At 39.7% G+C, this 22,789-nt stretch overlaps 1 protein-coding gene across 1 annotated transcript in view; it reads right to left on the bottom strand.

The window, feature by feature from the left end:
• Positions 1 to 22,569, bottom strand: part of RBMS2 (RNA binding motif single stranded interacting protein 2) — a 78,961-nt gene extending 56,392 nt beyond the window's left edge. The window contains exon 1 of the mRNA XM_034643968.1: positions 22,305 to 22,569. The gene's annotated coding sequence lies outside the window, so the exon portion shown is untranslated. The remainder of the gene's footprint in view (positions 1 to 22,304) is intronic.
• Positions 22,570 to 22,789: the final 220 nt, after the last annotated feature.

The raw sequence follows: 22,789 nt of genomic DNA, 5'->3' as shown, positions 1-22,789 counted from the left end.
TCCTTTTCAGATTCCCCCAGGCATGATTTTTCATACTTAAGAAGGAATTATCAAACTGGACTAGGTCATAAATTTGGTGTCTAGTGGTTTATTTTCTTTCCCCCTAGCTTTACTGAGGCAACACTGCCTACCTAGCAGTTTCTTCAACTGTAAGCTATCTTGTTTGACTCTTTATCCCCCCATTTTCTGTCTTCAAAGTCCATGAAGCTCAAACAATTAAGAGTTACTTACCAAACCTGGAATTTATGCCCCAACTGAAGTTCACAGAGTTGGAACGTTTGCTTTAAGTTGTCTCTGAGCTGTAGGAAAAAATTACTTTTAAAAAGCATATGCTTGGGGCGCCTGGGTGGCACAGCGGTTAAGTGTCTGCCTTCGGCTCAGGGCGTGATCCCAGCGTTATGGGATCGAGCCCCCACGTCAGGCTCCTCTGCTGTGAGCCTGCTTCTTCCTCTCCCACTCCCCCTGCTTGTGTTCCCTCTCTCGCTGGCTGTCTCTATCTCTGTTGAATAAATAAATAAAATCTAAAAAAAAAAAAAAAAGGATATGCTTCACAGAGAAGAAAATATAAAGTTCTTAGGGAGGAAGAACCTAACACAGTTGAGACCACCCACACTCACCTCTAACGGTTTCAAAGTAATGGCCTGTGGAAGTAGCCCTAATAAAAAACTTGTAGGAAAAAAAAATTCGAGAATGATACCCAGTAACTCCTACCAATCCAAATGGAATAGGGATGTAAAATCAAAGCCTTCAAATCCCTTCTTCGGGTCACCGTGTGCCATCACAGATATTCCCTTATAACACAAATTAACCGTGTCTGCTTTGCTACAGCAAACCTTAAGCCCAAACCCTGCCTTAAATGAAGTCCCAGTCTCTATTCCAGTTTTCCAGTCATCTTTTTGCTATGATAATGGGACAGACAGTACTAACAATGTGCAGAGTAAATACACACATACCACACACCACCCCCAATCTCTAACTTTCATTTCCAATAGGACAGGAAGTGCCTGCTCAGCTCAAGGGACACAGGAAGGGTGGGAACAGCCTCGATGTGGGAACTGCAACGGAGACTGGAAGAACAGCAGCCAAATGCAATAAATAAATTACTAAAGGCATCTCTCAGTGCTACCATATTTTTTTAAAGTCCCTTTTCGGCCCTCAGAGATTCTCATTCATTATATGCCAAGTCATCCTTGCCATTCAGGCCCTTAGTTGATTTCTTCTCCCTTAGCCTAACAACGTCATACAAAAACCTTAATCTCTAAGACCTGATTTATAATGGGATTTATAATGCCAGTCAACCTATTTTAATTTTTTAAAAACTCTAACATTCTCAACGTGTTTTGTTCTCCTACTTTATTCGTTAATGCCCAATGATATTTTAGAATTTAAAATAGGGGCGCCTGGGTGGCTCAGTCAGTTAATCGCCTGACTCTTGGTTTTGGCTCAGGTCGTGATCTCAGGGTCGTGGGCCCCTCCTTGGGCTCTGAGCTCAGTGTAGAGTCTGCTTGAGATTCTCTCTCCCTCTCCCTCTGCCACTGGTGCTATCTCTCAAATAAAATAAATAAATCTAAAAAAAAAAAAAAGAATTTAAATAGTTAAAACCATGAGTTTTAGAGAGAGACAGACCGAGTTCAAATGCTGACACCATCATCATTACTTAAGTGACTTTACATTAAGGTACTTAACATCTCTAAACCACTCATTTGCAAATAGAGGTAATACCTATTTCATTAGCCTTTGGAATCAAATCTAAGTTGTAGTTCAGTTCTGTCACAAACTGAGTGACACAGAAAATTCCCCCATATGTCTGAATCTTTTCTCATCTGTAAAACAGGATAAAGAAAGAGTATCTATTTCTTAAAATTGTAGTGAAATAAGACAATACACATAAAGCCCTTAGGAAAGTCTTTGGCCCTTGGTGAACACTCAATAGATATTAGCTCCATTATGATTAATTACTCTACTATCTCCCAGTGTGTAACCCTATGGGTACTGTATAATCCAGGCTGGACGATGTGAAGTGAATATTTCCAAAAACTAGTATCTTAGTTACATACAAAAGATGATATTAGGACAAGGCAGGCTAAACTTTATAACTGGAACTACTGGTTAAGAAGTTTCAGGAATCATCCATCCAATTTCTTTTCTTTCTCTACATTCCGTAAGTAAACAATCTGATCATTCAGAAATTCTTAACTTTGATTGGAAATTGGTGGAACATCTCTCTCTTTTTTTTTAAAGATTTTATTTATTTGACGAAGAGAGACACAGTGAGAGAGCGAACGCAAGCAGGGGGAGTGGGAGAGGGGAAGCAGGCTTCCCCCTGAGCGAGGAGCCTCATGCGGGGCTCGATCCCAGGACGCAGGGATCATGACCTGAGCTGAAGGCAGACGCTTAACAACTGAGCCACCCAGGCGCCCCTGGTGGAACATCTCTTATCCCTAGATAAAAAGGAAACAAAATAATACAGAATCAAAGCTCAATAGATATGACACCCAGTTCCCATTTCTCTAGAGTCCTACTACTCTAAGAAATAGAAATAGATCAAGAAAAGAAAAAAGAAGGATCTTCATGCATCCTAACATTTAATACCATTTCTCTCCTCTAAAAGTAGACAGTATCAGAAGGAGATTGGAAGATGGAGGCAGAGTAGGAGGACCCTAGGCTCACTTATCTCACAAATACAACTAGATAATTATCAAATCATCCAAAGTAGGCCACAAATTGACCTGAAGACTGGCAGAATAAGCTCCACAACTAAAGGTAGGGAAGAGACCACATCAAAGAAGACAAAAAAAAAAAAAATGCACTCACATATATTTAGTATTCATAAAAATTCTCAGAAATAAAATAGAAACTAAATCCAAAATGAATTTCATGTTCATATGATCTGGGAAAATATTAGGTATTACAATAAATTTAAGAATATTGATTTAGGGGTGCCTGGTAGCGCAGTCGTTGAGCGTCTGCCTTCGGCTCAGGGCGTGATCCCGGCGTTGGGGGATGGAGTCCCACATCGGGCTCCTCCGCTGGGAGCCTACTTCTTCCTCTCCCACTCCCCCTGCTGTGTTCCCTCTCTCACTGGCTGTCTCTCTCTCTCTCTCTCTGTCAAATAGATAAATAAATAAATCTTAAAAAAAAAAAAACAAAACACTGTATGTTAACTACACTGGAATTAAAATACAAAGCTTAATAATTAAAAAAAAACCTACAGTTGTTGGAAAGTACTGCTAATTAACTGTTCAAGATTCTACCTACGGTCTGATTTACTATATATTTAGAAGGTAATTTGCTTAAATTCTGCTTTCCTTCTGGGGATAACTTGTACCATATCCTGAAACTCAGATGAAACATAAGATTTGAACATAAAAAATAGTTCCTAAAATATCTACATCCTATGTTATAATCTACAATTTACAATACAATCTACAATCTACATTATTTATGAGGCCACTAGTCACTTGGAGGTTTTATCAGAAGCATATAAGCTTGATGAGGACAGAGACAGGGATGTGAACCCTGGGGCCTTTGGACCTGCTTCTCCCTCTCCTTCTGCCTCTGCCCCTGTTCGTGTGCTTTCTCTCTCACTCACTCTGTCTCTCGAATAAATAAAATCTTGGGGAAAAAATAACATTTCAAAAAATTTAAAAACATAAAAAGACACTCAAAACATCTATCATAAATTTGTACTCCTATGGCACTTTGTACAAAATTTCAGTAGGCTTTTAATTCTGTTTGACTGTCTCATTTCTTGTGTACACTACTATATCCCTTGCATTTAACAATATCTGGATAATTTATTTTCTTTAAGATTATATCTATTTGAGAAAGAGAGAGAACAGGAGAGGGGCAGAGGGAGAGAGAGAAGCAGACTCCCCACTGAGCAGGAGGCCCAACATTGCAGGGCTTAGTCCCAGGACCCCGAGATCATGACCTCAGGAAAAGTCAGATGCTTAACCAACTGAGCCAACTACCCCTATCTAGCTAATTTAAAATTAAAACATATTTCTCCAAGAATGAATGGGAATATCTTGAACATTAAACTTACATCTGAAAATATAATATTCATTAAAAATGCTGCAAATAGCGTTGAAAGTGATGGAATACAAGCTAGGATATCTAGGAGCTTTTTCTTTTATATTTACAATAGACATTATTTTCCTTTTATTGTTTATTTTGTGTCATTAGGCAGTCAGAAAGCTTGAATTTACTTGCATCGCTCATCTGTGCGCTAGATAAAACTATACTTCCACTATTACATTAAAAAGACTATAGGAGGGGCGCCTGGCGCAGTTGTTAAGTGTCTGCCTTCGGCTCAGGCGTGATCCCGGCATTGTGGGATCGAGCCCCACATCAGGCTCCTCTGCTATGAGCCTGCTTCTTCCTCTCCCACTCCTCCTGCTTGTGTTCCCTCTCTCGCTGGCTGTCTCTCTCTCTGTCAAATAAATAAATAAAATCTTTAAAAAAATAAAATAAAAAAATAAAAAGACTATACAAGGGGCACCTGGGTGGCTCAGTCAGTTAAGCATCTGCCTTCCACTGGAGTTGTGATCCTGGCGTCTTTGGACCTGCTTCTCCCTCTCCCTCTGCCCCTGCTCATGAGCTCTCTCTCTCACTCACTCTCTCAAATAAATAAAATCTTTTTTAAAAAAATAAAATTTTAAAAAATTAAAAAAATAAAAAGACACTCAAAAGGTCTATCATAAATTTGTATTCTTATGGCATTTTGTACATTTTTAGTAGGCTTTTAATTCTACTTGACTGTCCCATTTCTTGCACCCAGATTGTGAGCTCCTAGGACGCAGGCACCAACTTTACTAACCTTTTTATCTTTAACACCCAAACATAATTTATGCTCAAGAATTAGCTGAAAGAATACAATTTTCACTTCCATTTAAATTCATCCAATGGGAAAGTGAATTCCCAATGAATACTAAGATAACACTGCCGCCTCCTGGGTAACATAGGTCATGCAACCTTGCCAGTAAGGGAAAACAGAGCATACAGTTTGTCCATAGGTACAGGTAGATCAGTTTGAAATGTAAACCCAGCTCTAACATTTTCTGTGTTAAACTGGAAAATCAAACTTTTTTAAAGATTTTATTTTTTTTTTAAAGATTTTATCTATTTATTCGACAGAGATAGAGACAGCCAGCGAGAGGGGGAACACAAGCAGGGGGAGTGGGAGAGGAAGAAGCAGGCTCATAGCAGAGGAGCCCGATGTGGGGCTCGATGTGCGGCTCGATCCCATAACGCCAGGATCACGCCCTGAGCCGAAGGCAGACGCTTAACCGCTGTGCCACCCAGGCGCCCCTAAAGATTTTATTTTTATTTTTATTTTTTTTAAAAGATTTTATTTATGTATTTGACAGAGATAGAGACAGCCAGCGAGAGAGAGAACACAAGCAGGGGGAGTGGGAGAGGAAGAAGCAGGCTCATAGCCTGACGTGGGGCTCGATCCCAGAACGCCGGGATCACGCCCTGAGCCGAAGGCAGACGCTTAACCACTGTGCCACCCAGGCGCCCCTAAAGATTTTATTTTTATTTTTATTTTTTTTAAAAGATTTTATTTATGTATTTGACAGAGATAGAGACAGCCAGCGAGAGAGAGAACACAAGCAGGGGGAGTGGGAGAGGAAGAAGCAGGCTCATAGCCTGACGTGGGGCTCGATCCCAGAACGCCGGGATCACGCCCTGAGCCGAAGGCAGACGCTTAACCACTGTGCCACCCAGGCGCCCCTAAAGATTTTATTTTTATTTTTATTTTTTTTAAAAGATTTTATTTATGTATTTGACAGAGATAGAGACAGCCAGCGAGAGAGAGAACACAAGCAGGGGGAGTGGGAGAGGAAGAAGCAGGCTCATAGCCTGACGTGGGGCTCGATCCCAGAACGCCGGGATCACGCCCTGAGCCGAAGGCAGACGCTTAACCACTGTGCCACCCAGGCGCCCCTAAAGATTTTATTTTTATTTTTATTTTTTTTAAAAGATTTTATTTATGTATTTGACAGAGATAGAGACAGCCAGCGAGAGAGAGAACACAAGCAGGGGGAGTGGGAGAGGAAGAAGCAGGCTCATAGCCTGACGTGGGGCTCGATCCCAGAACGCCGGGATCACGCCCTGAGCCGAAGGCAGACGCTTAACCACTGCCACCCAGGCGCCCCTAAAGATTTTATTTTTAAGTAATCTCTACACCCAACGTGGGGCTCAAACTTCCAACCCCAAGATCAAAAAAGTCACATGTCCTACTGAGTCAGCCAGGCACTCCGAAATCTCAATCTTTTAAAACCTTCCCTCTGCCCCTCTCCCCACCACACATGTGCTCTCTCTAAAAATAATAAATAAATTTCAAAAAGAAATGATTGGGGTGCCTGGCTGGCTCAGTCAGTTAAGAGCATGCAACTCTTGATCTCAAGGTCAAGAGTTTGAGCCTCACGACTGGCATAGAAATTACTTTAAAAAAATATTAGATTGTTGTGATGGCTGCATAACTTTGTAAATCTACAAAAAGTCATTAAATTGTACTCTTAAAATGAGTGAATTTTTAAAAATTAGAAATAAAAATAAATTTTAAAAATAAAAATAAATGTCTGTTGTTTGTTTTTTAAGATTTTATTTATTTCTTTGTCAGAGACACAGAGAAAGAGAGAGAGCACAAGTAGGGGGAGCAGCAGGCAGAGGGAGAAAGAAGCAGGCTCCCCACTGAGCAAAGAGCCTGATGCAGGACTGCAGGACATGATCCCAGGATCATGACCCAAGCCAAAGGCATATGCTTAACAGCCTGAGCCACACAGGCATCCCAAAAATAAATGTTTGTTACTGCCAATTGATGATAGTTAAAAGTTTAATGAAGATTTTTTTTAAATTATTTTTTAAAATATGCTAAAATTAAAACTACACAGAGATACAATTTCTCATCTACTACACTGGTAAAAATCCAAGAGCTTGACCAAAAATTTAAAAATAAAATCTTAAAAAAAATTTTTAATTACTCTCTCATTTTCAGTCATACCCTAATGATTCCAACAAGTTAATGTCCTAACTTCTAAGATATGCATCAAACCTAGAAACATTAAAAATCCTATAAGGGGTCACCTGGCTGGCTCAGTTGGAAGAGTATGGGACTCATGATCTCAGGAGTTGTAAGTTTGAGCCTCACAAAGGGTGTAGAAATTACTTAAATAAATAAAACTTAAAAAAAAAAACTTATATGGTCCTAGGAGAGTTTTCATTTAATCGTTCATTAAGGAAACATTTATTTTCCTATTGTAACAAGTGTGAAGTGTTTATATTTTAAATAAAAGAATGTCAACCATCAAAAATAACCCACAAACTACTAGGATTGTGTCTAAAGATTCAAGAGTCAACTTCAGGGAACTTTCAGTGTCTAAAGTAAGACAACCTGAGCATTAAAATAAAATAAATTTTAAAAAATTGACAATGTAAACACATCGAAATTATTAAAATTCATAAATTCATAATAAGTTTTTAAAAGTCTAACTGAGCACTTTTAGAGGATATTATGGAATCAACTTATTCTGAAAATTAGCAAGTAAAGAGAAACAAATCAAATATATAGCCTATCTTTTCCATTTGAACCATTATCCCTAGTTGTAGAAGCAAAGTCCTTCTTTACAGAATTCAAAACAATAAAGAAATAAGGAATGACAGGAGAGCACCACTTTGCAACCCCTAGTGAATCTAGGCAATGATTTTCAAAGATTACTGAAACCAGGAGTGCCTGGCTGGCTCAGCTGGAAAAGCATCTGACTCTTAATCTCAGGGTCATTAGTTTGAGCCCCACGTTTGGTGTAGAGATTACTTGAGGAAAAAAAAAAAAAAGGTTTACTAAGACCATCAGGTTGAAAAATGATTGGGTATCATAAGGAAAAAAACCCAACTATATACAAATATCCTTTATGGATACAGATGTAAGTAACCTTAACAAAATATTAGTAAACTGAACTCCAAAACATATATAAAAGGGCTTATAACACCATGACCAACTGCTATTTATTCCAGGAATGCAAGGCTGGTTAAACATCCAAAAATCAAGTAATGATATGGCATATAAATAAAGGACAAAATTCATGGATTATCTTAGATGTAGAAAACATTTGGCAAAATCTTTGATTATCTATTCATGATAATGTCTCTCAACTAATAATAAAAGGGAACTTCCTCAATTTGATAGATAAGGAACAGTTATAAAAACCCTACAGCTAACATAATACTTACTGCTGCAAGACTGAATTCATTCCTCCCAAGGTCAAAAACGAAGCAAGGGTGCCTGCTCTCATAATTCCTATTCAACATTATGTTAGAACTTCTACACAAGGCACTAAAGAAAAGCAAACAACATCAAAACCAAATAGCTTAAAGACATCCAGATTGGAAAGGAAGAAGTAAAACTGTGTTAGGGCACCTGGGAAGCTCAGCTGGTTGAGCAGCCAACTCTTGATTTTGGCTCAGGTCATGATCTCAGGATGCTGGGATCCAGCCCCATGATGGGCTCTTCACTCAGTGCTCAGTGGGGAGGCTGCTTGAGATTCTATTTCCCTCTGCCCCCCCACACACAACCAGCCCCGTGTGCACACACACTCTCTCTCAAATAAATAATCTTTTTAAAAAAGATTTTCAAATTTTATTTCTTTTTGAGAGAGCGTGCATGAATGCACAAGTGGGGGGTGAGGGGCAGAGGGAGCAGACCTCCCGCTGAGCAGGGAGTGGAAGCTGGGACTCTATCCCAGGACCTGGAGATCATGATCCGAGCAGAAGGCAGATGCTTAACTGACTGAGCCACCCAGGCTCCCTCAAATAAATAATCTTTTTTTAAAAAAAGGTAGTAAAACTGTCTTTATTCATAAACAACATAACTGTCCATGTAGAAAATCCTAAGGAACCCATAATAATACTGTTAGAATAAATGAGTCCAGCAAGGTCATGGGGTACAAGATCAATATACAAAAATCAACTTTATGTCTATTCACTGGCAATAAACAGACTGAAATGAAATTAAGAAAACAATTCCATTCACAATAGCATCAAAAGGAATTAAATATTTAGAAATAAATTTAACAAAGCAAATGTAAGATTTATACACTGAAAATTATAAAAGATCAAGAGAAATTAAAGGAGTAATTGTTAAAATGGTCATTTTCCCCACATCAATATATATGCAGTTTCGATGCAATTCATATCAAAATCTTAGCTGGGTTCTCTATAGAGGTTGACAAGCTGATAGAAACGAAAAGTACCTAGGAAGGGGAGCCTGGATGGCGCAGTGGTTAAGCGTCTGCCTTCGGCTCAGGGCGTGATCCCAGCATTCTGGGATGGAGCCCCACACCAGGCTCCTCTGCTGGGAGCCTGCTTCTTCCTCTCCCACTCCCCCTGCTTGTGTTCTTTCTCGCTGGCTATCTCTCTCTCTGTCAAATAAATAAATAAAATCGAAAAAAAAAAAAGTACCTAGGAGAACCAAAACTATTTTGAAAAGAAAAAAAGCTGCAAAAGAAAAAAGAATGAAAAAAGTTGAAAGATTTACACTAATTGATATAAAACCTTACTAAAAGCTAAAGCAAACAAGAGAATATGGTATTGCTGTAAAGACAGGAATGTCGGTCAACAGAATAGAATTGAGACCAGAAAGAAACCCTTATATTTATGGTCAATTAATTTCAACAAAGAAGCCGAGACAATTCAATGAGGAAACAATTTTCCACAAACAATGCTGGGATAATTGGACATCCACATGTAAAAAACACCAAAAAAACAAAACTTAGTCCCTTACCTCAAACCATACGCAAAAATTAACTCAAAATTGATCACAGAGTTAAATGTAAAAACTAAAACTGTAGTCTTCTATAAGAAAACATAGGAGAAAATCTTCATGACTCTGGGCTAGCAGAGTTCTTAGACACACCACCAAAAACATGAGCATAAAAGAAAAATATGATAAAATAGATTTGATTAAAATTTAAAACTTAGGATTTTCAGGGCGGCTGGGCGGCTCAGTCGGTGAAGCGTCTGCCTTAGGCTCAGGTCACGATCCCAAGGTCCTGGAATGGAGTCCCACATCAGGGTCCTTGCTCAACAGGGAGCCTGCTTCTCCCTCTGCCTGCTGCTCCCCCTGGTTGTGCATGCTCGCTCTCTCTCTCTCTGACAAATAAATAAATAAAATCTTTTAAAATAAATAAAAATAAAACTTTTGACTTCAACAGGATACTGCAAAGAAAATGAAAAAACAGGTCACTGGCTGCAAGAAAACATTACAGATGACGTATCTGATAAAAGACCTTAATCTATAATACATAAAGAATCCTTACAACTCAATACTAAAACAATAACCAAATTAAAAAATGGGCAAACACTTAAAGAGACATTTCACATCCAAATAACTAAGAGGCACATGAAAAGGCACTCAGAATCATTAGACAATAGGGAAATGCAAATTAAAACCACAGTAAGATACTTACTTGAATAGCTATAATAAAAAAGACAATAGCAGGCTGGCTCAGATGGTTAAGCATCTGCCTTCGGCTTAGGTCATGATCCCAGGACCCTCGGATCAAGCCCTGAGGCTCCCCACCCCCCAGCACTGGGCTCCCTGCTCAGCAGGGAGTCTGTTCCTTCCTTTCCCTCTGCCTGCTGATTTCCCTGCTTCTACTGTGTGTGTCAAATAAATAAATAAAACCTTAAAAAAAAAAAAGACAATAGCAAATGTTGATGAGAATGGAGAGAAACTAGAACCCTCATACATTGCTGGTGGAAAAAGTAAAATGGTACAGCCACTTTGAAAAACTATTTGGCAGTTTCTTAAAAAGTTAATCACAGCTTTACCACACAGTTTTATAAAAAGTTTTGAGGGGTGCCTGGGTGGCTCAGTTGATTTAAGGGTCCACCTCTTGATTTTGACTCAGGTAGAAATCTCAGGGTCATGAGATCAAGCCCCATGTTGGGCTACATGCTGAGCGTGGAGCCTGCTTAAGATTCTCTCCTCTCCCTCTGCCCTCCTCCTGCTTACACTCCACATGGCCCCCACACCCGCTCTCTCTCAAAAAAATTTTTTTAAAGTTTTGGGGCACCTGGTGGTTCAGTTGGTTAAGGGTCTGCCTTCAGCTCAGGTCATGATCCCAGGGGCCTGGGATCCAGTCCCACGTCAGACTTCCTACTCATCAGGAAGCCTGCTTCTCCCTCGCCTCTGCCTGCCATTCCCCCTGCTTGTGCGCTCGTGCTCTCTCTCTCTCTGTCAAGTAAATAAATAAATAAATAAAATCAATTAAAAAAAAGTTTTGATATCCCATAAAGAAGTCCAACTCCATCATCCTTTTTCAAAATTATCTTGGCTTCTCTTAGCTGTTTTGTCCTCCATAAAAATTTTAGGTTTCAAAAAAATTTTTTTTTAGGTTTCTTACCAATTCTTTGCAAAACCCTGTTGAGATTTTGACTGGAATTGTTTAAATTTATTACTCTGGAGACAGTTTCCACCTTTTTGATGCTGAATATTTTCCTCCACTGAACGTGGTTTATCAGTTATCTATTGCTATATAACAATATTACTGCAAACTTAGGGGTGCAAAACAACACATATTTATTATCTCTCAGTTTCTATGGGTCAGGTGTCTGGATGTGGCTTTGCTGGGCTGCAGTCAAAGTGCTGTCCAAGGCTCAGCTCTCACATGAGGCACAAGTTGGGAAGGATCCACTTCTGTGACTTGATTTTTGGCAGCATTCAGTTCCTTGCAGGCTGTTAATCTGAGGGCCTTCCTTTCTTACTGAATGTTGGCTGGGAGATGCCTTCAGTTCCTTGCCATGAGGTCCTCTCCTGAGGGCAGCTCACAACCACAACATCGTTGCTTGCTTCTTTATAGCCAACAAGGCACAGTCGCCTCTGCCATATTCTATTTGCGAGCAGGAAATCGCAGGTCCCATTTATACTCAAGAGGAGCGGCTACACAAAGGCATGAATATCAGGAGTCAGGGATCAGGGTAGCCAGACTAGAGTTTGCAATATATGGTATACCTTTCCAGTTAATAATTTCTCTATAAAATTCTTATATGCCCTGTATTAGGTTTATTCATATGCACTTTTCAGTTTTTAATGCTATCATAAATGTAGTTTTTTTTTTTAAAACAGGCATAATTATTCAGCATAGGAACACTACTAAATTTTGGATACTGATCTTTTATCTAGCAATCTTCTTGAAGTGTCTCTCTCTCTCTTTTTTTTTTTTTATTTTTGGGGTGACTCAGTTGGTTAAGTGTCTGCCTTTGGCTCAGGCCATGATCCAGGAGAGTCCCAGGATCCAGCCCCATGTTGGGCTCCCTGCTCAGTGGGAAGTCTGCTTCTCCTTCTCCCTCTGCCTCTACCCCTGCTCCTTCTCTCTCTCTCAAATACATAAGTAAAATCTTTAAAAAAATAACTAAATAAAGGGGGGGCGTGCCTGGGTGGCTCAGTCATTAAGCATTTGCCTTCAGCTCAGGTCAAGATCCCACGAGCCCCACATCAAGCCCCGCATCAGGCTCCCTGCTTGGCAGGAAGCCTGCTTCTCCCTCTCCCACTCGCTCTACTTGTGTTCCCTCTCTCGCTGTCTGTCAAATAAATAAACATTTTTTTTAAAAAGAGTTTATTTTTAAGTAATCTCTACACCCAGTGTGGGGCTCAAACTCACAACCCCAGGATCAAGAGTCACATGCTCCACAGACTGAGCCAGCCAGGTGCCCCTGAATTCTCTTTTTAGCCCCAACAATTTACCTGTAGATTCACTTGGATTTTCCTAATGAATACCATTTGTGAATGACAATTTTTGTTTCTTATAATCCTTACACCATTTATTTCTTTTTCTTATTGGACAATAAGATGTCCAACATCCAATAAAACAGTTAACAGAAATTGTGATATTGGCCCTGTTCCCCGATAAACTTATTTTTTGAAGTAAGCTCTACGCCCAAGGCGGGGCTTGAACTCACAATGCAATATCAACAGTCCCATGCTCTACAGACTAAGCCAGCCAGGGAACCCCCGATAAACTCTTTATCAGGTTTATCATGATGTTCCTTTTCTTGCCTAGTTTGCTGAGAGCTTTGGAGATGAACAGGCATTTAATTTTATCAGATACATTTTCCTGCAATGACCAGGAGGATCGAATAGGTTTTCTCTTTTAATATGTTGATGTGGTTAATTATGCATATTTTCCAATGTTAAACCACTCTAGCATCCTTCAGATATATTCTACTTGGTCATAAATATATGTTTTATGACTTTTACATTTATGTCTTTGTTATTTTTCTCATACTGTCCTTGTGTGCTTTTGGTTTTAAAGTGATACTAATTTAAGGGTGCCTGGCTGGCTCACTTGGTAGAACACGCAACTTCTGATCTCGGGGTCATCAATTCTAACCCCACACGGGGGCAGAGGGAATAACACAGTTATGCTATTTTAACAAAACAAGTTGTGAAGTTTTCCTTTTTTTCTAATTTCTTGGAACAAAGTGCGTAAAATTGGGATTATCTGTTCTTTGTTTCATAATACTCCCACATAAAACTATTTGTATTTATTTTCTGTATAAATGTTTAAACTACAAAACTTCTAATTGCAGCAGGCTCTTAACCATTTTCCAACACTCCTTCAAGACTCTAGTTAGAGTTTTTTCTTAGTCTCCACAATAGTTATTCTAAATATTTACCATTCTCAAGTCCTCTACCTATTTCTCCCTATATTCTTAGCATGTAGTATTCATCTATCTTCAACCTTTTTATCTTACTGGCTACCTTCCCCAGCATACTGATGATTATTTTTTTTAAGATAAAAAACACATACAAGTAACAAACAAAAGCCCCCTCCCTGAAAACTAGGTTCTCCTCTAGCTATTTTTTAAGATTTTGTTTATTTGAGAGAAAGAGAGAGACAGAGAGAGCACGAGCATGGGGAGGGGCAAAGGGAGAGGGAAAGGGACAAGCAGACTCCCTTCCAAAAGAGGAGCCCAACGTGGGGCTCAATCCCAAGACCCTGGGATCATTTACCTGAGCCAAAGTCAGAAGCTTAACAGACTGAGCCACCCAGGTGCCCTAAGCTATTCTTGTTCTTTTCATTTTCCCCATAGTTTAGGGCACCTGGCTGGCTCAGTTGGGAAAGCTTGCAACTCTTTTTTTTTTTTTTTAACATGCAACTCTTGATCTTGGGGTTGTGAGTTCTAGCCCCACATTTGTAGAGATTACTTAAATAAATAAAATATAATTGTCCCATAGTTAGAGTAATCTATATTTACTGAGTGTCCTCGTCTCTTATTTGTTTTTTCACCACACATTTTTTTTACTGTATTTTATGCTATGTTAGAGTTGGGAAATCATTAGTGGGTTATATAAAAATACAACATGCGGGGCACCTGTCTGGCTCAGTCAGAAGAGTGTGTGACTCTTCATCTTGGGGTCGTGAGTTCAAGCCCCATGTTGGGTGTAGAGATTATTTAAATAAATAAATATTTTTTTGAAAAAAGTAAAAAAAAAAGATAAAAAAATTCCTACATGGTAAAAACCACAAAAGGAAGACCAAAAGTCAAAAATGATAAACCAGGATGAGGAGAGGAAATGTATGCAACTCATCTTATACAAGGCTAATTTCCAAAATATGTTAGGAGTTCCTATAAATCAATATAAAAATTCTTTTTTTTTTTTTTTTTTTTTTTTTTTTTTAAAGATTTTTTTTTTTTTTTATGTGACAGAGATAGAGACAGCCAGCGAGAGAGGGAACACAAGCAGGGGGAGTGGGAGAGGAAGAAGCAGGCTCATAGTGGAAGAGCCTGATGTGGGGCTCGATCCCACAACGCCGGAATCACGCCCTGAGCCGAAGGCAGACGCCCAACCGCTGTGCCACCCAGGCGCCCCTCAATATAAAAATTCTAATACCCAACAGAAAATGGGAAAGTTTTTGAATAATTCATTAAAAAATAAATAATTCTTAAACTTACAAGAAGATGTTCAACCTCATAATTATAAAAAGTTAAAATAAAAACAAACACTTAGAAATGATCTTATACCTATTGAAATGGGAAACATTAAAAAAAGTGATAATCACCTGAGATGAGTGCAGAAAAACAAGCACTCTCCTACAGGGCTGGTGAGATTATAAAATGGTTTGACCAATATGGAAGCAATTTGGCAACATCAAAATTACAAATGTATACACCTTTTGACTCAGCAATTCTAATTCTAGGAATTTATCCTACAGTTATATTTGCAAACCTGCAAAATGATAAGATATTTAGTATTACTCACTGCAGCACTGTAATACCTAGAGTGACCATAAACATATTGTCCAAACTGGGACACTTTTTTAAAGATTTTATTTGACAGAGAGCGTACAAGCAGGCAGAGAGGCAGGCAGAAAGAGAGGGGAGAAGCAGCTCCCCGCTGAGCAGAGAGCCCGACGTGGGGCTTGATCCCAGGACCCTGGGACCATAACCCGAGCTGAAGGCACATGCCTAACCAACTAAGCCACCAGGAGCCCCCAAACTGGGACACTTTTATAAGAGAAAAAAAAAAGGTACTATTAATATTTAAGCTATGCCAACTGGCATAGCTGAGACTGTCCCAAGCAAACCAGGAAATATGGTCACTCATAATAACAACAGATGGAAAATGACACAAATATTCACCAATAGGGGATTTTAAAATAATAATAATACACCCAGATAATCGAATACTACATAGCCATAAAAGAACATTATATAGTGATTTGGAAGGTTCTCCAAGATGTATAGTAAAAAAAAAATTTTTTTTTTTTTTAAGATTTTATTTATTTATTCGACAGAGATAAAGACAGCCAGTCAGAGAGGGAACACAAGCAGGGGGAGTGGGAGAGGAAGAAGCAGGCTCATAGCAGAGGAGCCTGATGTGGGGCTCGATCCCACAACGCCGGGATCACGCCCTGAGCCGAAGGCAGACGCTCAACCGCTGTGCCACCCAGGCGCCCCTAGTAAAAAAAAAATTTAAGGGAAAATATAAAACAATGTTTATAGGATGCTACCATTTGTGTAAAAGAAGAAAAAGAATATAATCACTTAGATATGGATAAAATATATAGAGGAAAGACATACAGACAACCGATAACAATAGTTGCTTCTGGGTAAAGTGGGTAGTTAGGAACAGAGAGGAGGATAACTTCACTATATGCCCTTTTGTACCTTCTATATTTTGAACCAAAACTCAGATGAGTAAATAAAATTGTAGCAGAGTCCCAGCAATGAATTTTAATTGCTAAGTTTTACGATCTATATTTTCCCCCTGCTTGAGCTTCTATGCTCAATAATAAAAATTCTCTTAAACATTGTGCTCCTATAGTTTCCTAGTTTTTAAATCATTTTAATTCTGCTATAAATACATGAGAATTATGCAAAACAAAAATACTTAAGAACAATTTTAAATCAAGTACCACTATTGTCAGTAACTATGAACAGAAAAATGTATATGTATTACTTTTTTCCAATTTGTGTTTAATAATCCTCACAAAAGAGCAATTATATTAATAATCATTTTCATACACCATAAATTTGGCACCTTCTGTACTTTTTCTGTGATTTTTCATCTAAATTAAATTGAACTAAACTGGAATAATAAATACAATTAAGCGAGTCAATATACTTACCCTTGAAAATCTCTTACCTAAGTGGTAGTTACTATAACAAATTACCTGATAATCTAAAATTGTTTTATCTAGGGAAGGTAGGCAGCGGGATGGGTTAAATAGGTGATGGAGTTTAAGGAGCGCACTTGTTGAGAGGAGCACTGGATGTTTTAAGTGATGAGTCACTAAACTCTACACCTGAAACTAATATCACACTGTATGTTAACTAACTGGAATTTAAATAAAACTTGAAAAAGAAAAAAATATAATAAAATTCTTTCTCTAAAAGATTCCCAAAATAAGAGACTTATAACAACAGCTTTTAGCAAATGGACAGGCAAAAGTGGATGATGTAAAATTTTTCAAATTACATAAAATCCTGAGAAATTATGGTTTATGGAGTGTTAAGTAGGTAAAAGCAGTTAAAATTAATTTTACTTAGTTTTTTAGAGAACGGTTTTGTTTACTGTATGGTAACACAACTGTTGTGGTAACACATCATCTTTCATGTTCTTTAGGTTAAAAAAACAAGTATTAAAATGTTACCAACCACAACCACCCACAAAAGGTTTTTTCTTTTTGCTATTTCATATTCTTTCAAATTAGCCTTCGACTATTAAGAGTTTTTTTTTTAATCTTTTTTTAGGGACCCTGGCAAAATCTACATTCTCTTAGCATATTATAATGATTCAGACTTGCTATAATCTATTCTTATGGCCATCAAAGAAACCAATTTACAGGAGGGATTATTTGAGAAAATAATGTGTAATAATGTGTATTAATGTGTATTAGGCATTGTAAATTTGACCAGTGTGGTGATATATTGTGATTTTTTTACATGCTCATGTGTATATTTTTTCAGTCCTATAAAATTTAGTTCTGTAATTATTAACCCAAACAGGAATTCGAAACACACACTGGGATAGAGCATAGATACATCTGAATTTATATGAAATTTCATTTACTCCATGAAGGTCTAACATCAAGTTAAAACATGTGCACCAGCACCAGAGTGTTAGTCTAGCCAGAATCTAAATCCTGTTCAAATACATGTGCTTACTAATAATGACTTAGCAATTTTTAAATGTATTAACATATTTAGTGGCCTTGATTAATACCATTTAAACTTTCAACTCCAGGGTGTCCCTTAAAGCCCACGAACCCAAAGCAACACTTAGGTTTACCACTGTCAAGGACAGAATGAGAAAAGGAGTGGTAAGTGTAACGACTTTTTCAAAAAACTTGGTGGAAGGAATACAGGTAAGAGATAAAATATATCAATTTATCTCAATTTTTTACAAAAGAAAAAAGCAATACTGATGGAAAATCTGAGTTGCATAAAGCTGCTTAACTGAAATCGATTTTTATTTAATTAAACACAGAGTCAAAATATACTTAGTGATTACTTCTTAAGATGGCAAAGACTCGAAGGAACAATTAAACAGTGAAAGATGGATTCATTACAGAGAAAGAAGTTGAAAAATACAGCAAACCTAAGTGGAGAGAGTAACCCGAGAGTAGTGGGAGGATTTCCTCTTCAGTAGTATCTGGAGGAATAGATATGGGCTATAAACGTAATGGCAGGAAACTGAGGGCTTCTTTGTGAAGCAATGAGGTGGTGAGCTCAAGTGAAGTAGAGATTAGAAAGAAGACTGACTAGGAGTTGCCTTTAGGATGAAAACAATTTAACCATAGTGTTCAAAACTCCTTGTAATGCAGGGGTTCCTGGCTGGCTCAGTTGGTAGAGCACGAGACCCTTCAAGGCCCATAATGGGCATGGAGCCTACTCAAAAAAATAAATAAAATACTCTATAACAAGGCCCCCACCTATATGCTCTGCTCCACTGATCCATATATCCTCACACCCAACCAAACTTTCACTCTAACCAACTGATCCAGAGCCCCTCAAATGTTCCTCTCATGGATGTTTGTTACTGCAGAGCTCTGTCTGGAACACCTTTCTCCTCATCTCCAGCAAACACTTCTCATTCTTTAAGAGTTGGCTCCCATCATCCAACATTTCTTGAGGTCCCTTTGCCTTTATCTCAGCTACCCTTTACCCTGATCCTGGATGGTGCCCCTTCTTTATACTTCCTTCTGCATCTCTCTGCATCTCAGCATTTTTCACTGGGAATTTTATTTTATTTTATTTAAATTTTATTTATTTATTTGACAGAGAGTGAGAGAGCACAGCTGGGGGAGCAGCAGGCAGAGGGAGGGAGAAGGAGGCTCCCCACTGAGCAGGGAGCCTGATGCGGGACTCGATCCCATGACCCTGAGATCATGACCTGAGCCAAAGGCAGATACTTAACCAACTGAGCCACCCAGGCACCCTCACTGGGAATTTTAAACACTGCTTCTCTCTTTTTTTTTTTTTTTAAGATTTTATTGATTGATTGATTGATTGATTGATTGGAGAATGAGCGAGCATGTGATGGGGGGTGGGGGGAGGACCAGAGGGAGAGGGACAAGCAGATTCCGCCCTGAGCCCAGGGCTTGATCCCACAGCCCTGAGATCACGACCCGATCTGAAGTCGAGTCAGACGCCCAACTGACTGAGCCACCCAGGCACCCCAAACACTGCTTTCTCATTTCTTCCAATAGTCAGAAATTGGTTTTGTTTGGTTTTGCTTAATTTCTACATTACCTAGCTCTACGCCTGGCGCACGATAGGCCAATTAACACATATTCACTGAATGAATGGAAGATGACTATGTCAGAGCCCCCGGGACTTATATTTTAACCAGTAAAATACAAGATTATCTTTTGTAAATGGAAAAACTAAAGTAGGAAGGCATGTGCACCAGTAATAATATTAGCAGAACAAGGATTTATGAGAAAAACAGAAAAAGAAAAAAAAAAAACTGGGGCACCCGGGTGGCTCAGTCGGTTTAGCATCTGCCTTTGGCTCCGGTCATGATCTCAGGGTCCTGGGATTGACCCCACCCCCACGCCCACCCCTGTCGGGCTCCCTGCTCAGCAGCAAGCCTGCTTTTCCCTCTCCCTCTGCCTGCTGCTCCCCCTGCTGTGCTTTCTCTGTCTCTCTCTGTCAAATAAATAAAATCTTAAAAACCTAAAAAAAAAAAAAAAAAAACCTTACGTGAAATCTTTCACTTGCACTAATTAACATCATTGATACAATCTAAAGAGAACAAATGAGAATCTCTAAATCATAACAAATAAACATTCCCCAAACACAAACATCAAGTTTCCAATTTTGTACCACAGAGGATTTAGCTTTTCTGATTTAAGGTTCAAAATCATTAAGACCAATCCTCCCCCATACACCACAAAACTCTGGCACAACCAGGGACTGACCTATAAACCTACTATTAGACATGACAGAGGATTTCTTTCACATTATGAAAAGCCTCATTTCTTGCTGGCCATGTCACAGCTGGCTAATACTTTTCGCACAGATTTAACTAGATGGGTCTTTTTCAAATCTGAAACAAAAAAGGATCTGACAACGCCAAGCTTTAACTACCTGGGATGACAAACTTGTTCTTTTTTTTTTTTTTTTTTTTTAAGATTTTATTTATTTATTTGACAGAGATAGAGACAGCCAGCGAGAGAGGGAACAAAAGCAGGGGGAGTGGGAGAGGAAGAAGCAGGCTCATAGCGGAGGAGCCTGATGTGGGGCTCGATCGCCGGGATCACGCCCTGAGCCCAAGGCAGACGCTTACGGGATCCGCTCTGCCACCCAGGCGCCCCACCGGCGGGTTCCTCTAATCAGAGAGAACTGGGAAGAAGATTGAGGACCTTATTACTGACTACGCAGAGTAGAAAATAAAAGGAAGCAAATGACTTCTAGGTAATGGTTAGAAATCCCTAACATATGGTATCTCTCTCGACAGCTTAAAAAGCTTCAGAGAAGGGGCGCCTGGGTGGCACAGCGGTTAAGCATCTGCCTTCGGCTCAGGGCGTGATCCCGGCGTTATGGGATCGAGCCCCACATCAGGCTCTTCAGCTATGAGCCTGCTTCTTCCTCTCCCACTCCCCCTGCTTGTGTCCCCTCTCTCTGGCTGTCTCTATCTCTGTCGAATAAATAAATAAAATCTTTAAAAAAAAAAAAAAAAGCTTCAGAGAAATTACATTCCTGTGAAAAAGGATAAGATTAGCTTTATTATATTTGGAAAAACTGATGCTGACTTGAATTTATACTGCCAGAACTCTCTTTAAAAAAATGTGTTTAATTTATTTATTGGGGGGAGGGCACAAGCAAGGGGAGGAGCAAAGGGAGGGGTAGAAGCAGACACCCTGCTGAGCAGGAAGCTGGTGCTCAGCTCCATCCCAGGACCCTGGGATCATGACCTGAGCTGAAGGCAGACGCTTAACTGAGCCATCCAGGCGCCCCTACCAGAACTTTCTTAAAGTCATGGGCAAAGCCATTCAGGAGGGAGCTGAGGGCAAGCTAGAGTTCCTGAATTAGAGAGTCCCACTAGGAGAGAGAGGGCAGATAGTGAATGACTGCCAGAGGGAAAAACAAACAAAAACAAAAGAAAGGTCACCCTCCAACCCTAACCAAAACAAAGGAGAACCGCTTTTCCACAAAACACACCAGAGTATGGTTTTGATATTTATTCTTCCACAGTTACCCTTGATGCTCATTTTAATCCCCCAAAGTGATGGTAAAGTGTGCAAATCTTGATCTCAGGGTTGTAAGTTCGAGCCCCACACTGGGTGTAAAGATTACTTAAAATTAAACATATATATATATATATTTAAAAGAAAAGAGTTTGTGATACAGCCAGCCTCTAGACAACTCCCAGTACTGTACTATAAGGATTCCACATAAAATGCTTCTTTTAGGGATGGGGTCATTTCCTGGGATAATTCAATTCAACAGTTAATTTGGGGAAGAGTTTCATGATGGAGAAAGCCTTGTAGTCAGAGACTTACTTGAGTCTGATTCCTGGCTCTGATACTAAATTACAACTGGGCTACCTTATTCAAAGAAGTCCTATTTCTTAGTCTTAGTTTCCTCATCTTCCAAATGGGGCTAATAATAACTACTTTGAAGTCTCTGATAAGTGGGAGCAATAGACTATATAAAATCTACCATATGGGGCGCCTGGGTAGCGCAGTCGTTAAGCGTCTGCCTTCGGCTCAGGGCGTGATCCCGGCGATCCGGGATCAAGCCCCACATCAGGCTCCTCTGCTGGGAGCCTGCTTCTTCCTCTCCCACTCCCCTGCTGTGTTCCCTCTGTCGCTGGCTGTCTCTCTGTCACATAAATAAATAAAATCTAAAAAAAAAAAAAAATCCACCATAAACACTAGATGATAGCTAATATTTACATAGTTTCTCTTAAATATAGATGCTGTGTTAGGCACCCTGAAGATACAGATGAATGCTTTCCTAGTTGCAAATGATAAAATTCCTGAATGTGCTTAGTTTTCAAAATTCTTTTTCTAGATCACCTCTTTTCCGTGAGGACTACAGGGGCAAGCAATTAAAATAACTAAAATTTGGGGAGCACTTAAAGGTTTATAAAATGTGTAAGGGCCCAGTCAAGAGCAACGCAAATCCTCAACAGCAGGCAAGTAACTGGTGGAGATAAAACGAGAACCCAGGTCACCTAGTAAGCACCAGTGTGACCTTTTCAACCGCCTCAGGACCTCCCTGAAGTGCACCGGGGCTGTTTCTGGTCCGGCTCTTTTCCCGCCATCAGACTCCTCACTCACCAATACCGCGTGCCGGAGACTAGGCGTTCATTTGACTTCCATGCCGCTCTACGCGGCGGGTTACTGTGTTCGGTTCTGTGTTCAACTTCGAATGTTGAAGGTCACTAGGTGGCCTCTTGAAAAGGGCTCACTCTTATCCGAGTGTGGAGACGTACTGCTCCCCTGTCTCTCCGACATCTCCATCGTTTTAACGCCGCCGCGTCCTCCGGGAGCTCGCCAGGCTTCGCAAAGCTCCAAGCCTCGGCTTTCCCGCCCTCAACGTCCGCACGCAAGGCCGCCGCAAGGTGCTCCGGGCACCAAGGAATTCACAAGGCTTTTGCGGGCAGCCCACGGCCTTGCTCTCATTGGGTAGCCTCATCTTTTCTCCGCCCCCAGGGTCTTTGCTTCCCCGATGATTGGACCTGGGCGTTGTCCATCCCGGCTTCGGGCACCGCCCTATTTTTTTAGCATCCACCAAACGCCCTCCGCCCCATATTCTCTCGTAT

This window comes from Ailuropoda melanoleuca, chromosome 15 (genome assembly GCF_002007445.2).
Source record: "Ailuropoda melanoleuca isolate Jingjing chromosome 15, ASM200744v2, whole genome shotgun sequence".
NCBI lineage: Eukaryota > Metazoa > Chordata > Mammalia > Carnivora > Ursidae > Ailuropoda > Ailuropoda melanoleuca.
The sequence above is the reverse complement of the archived record's forward strand: the minus strand, read 5'-3'. Positions and strand labels throughout refer to the sequence as shown.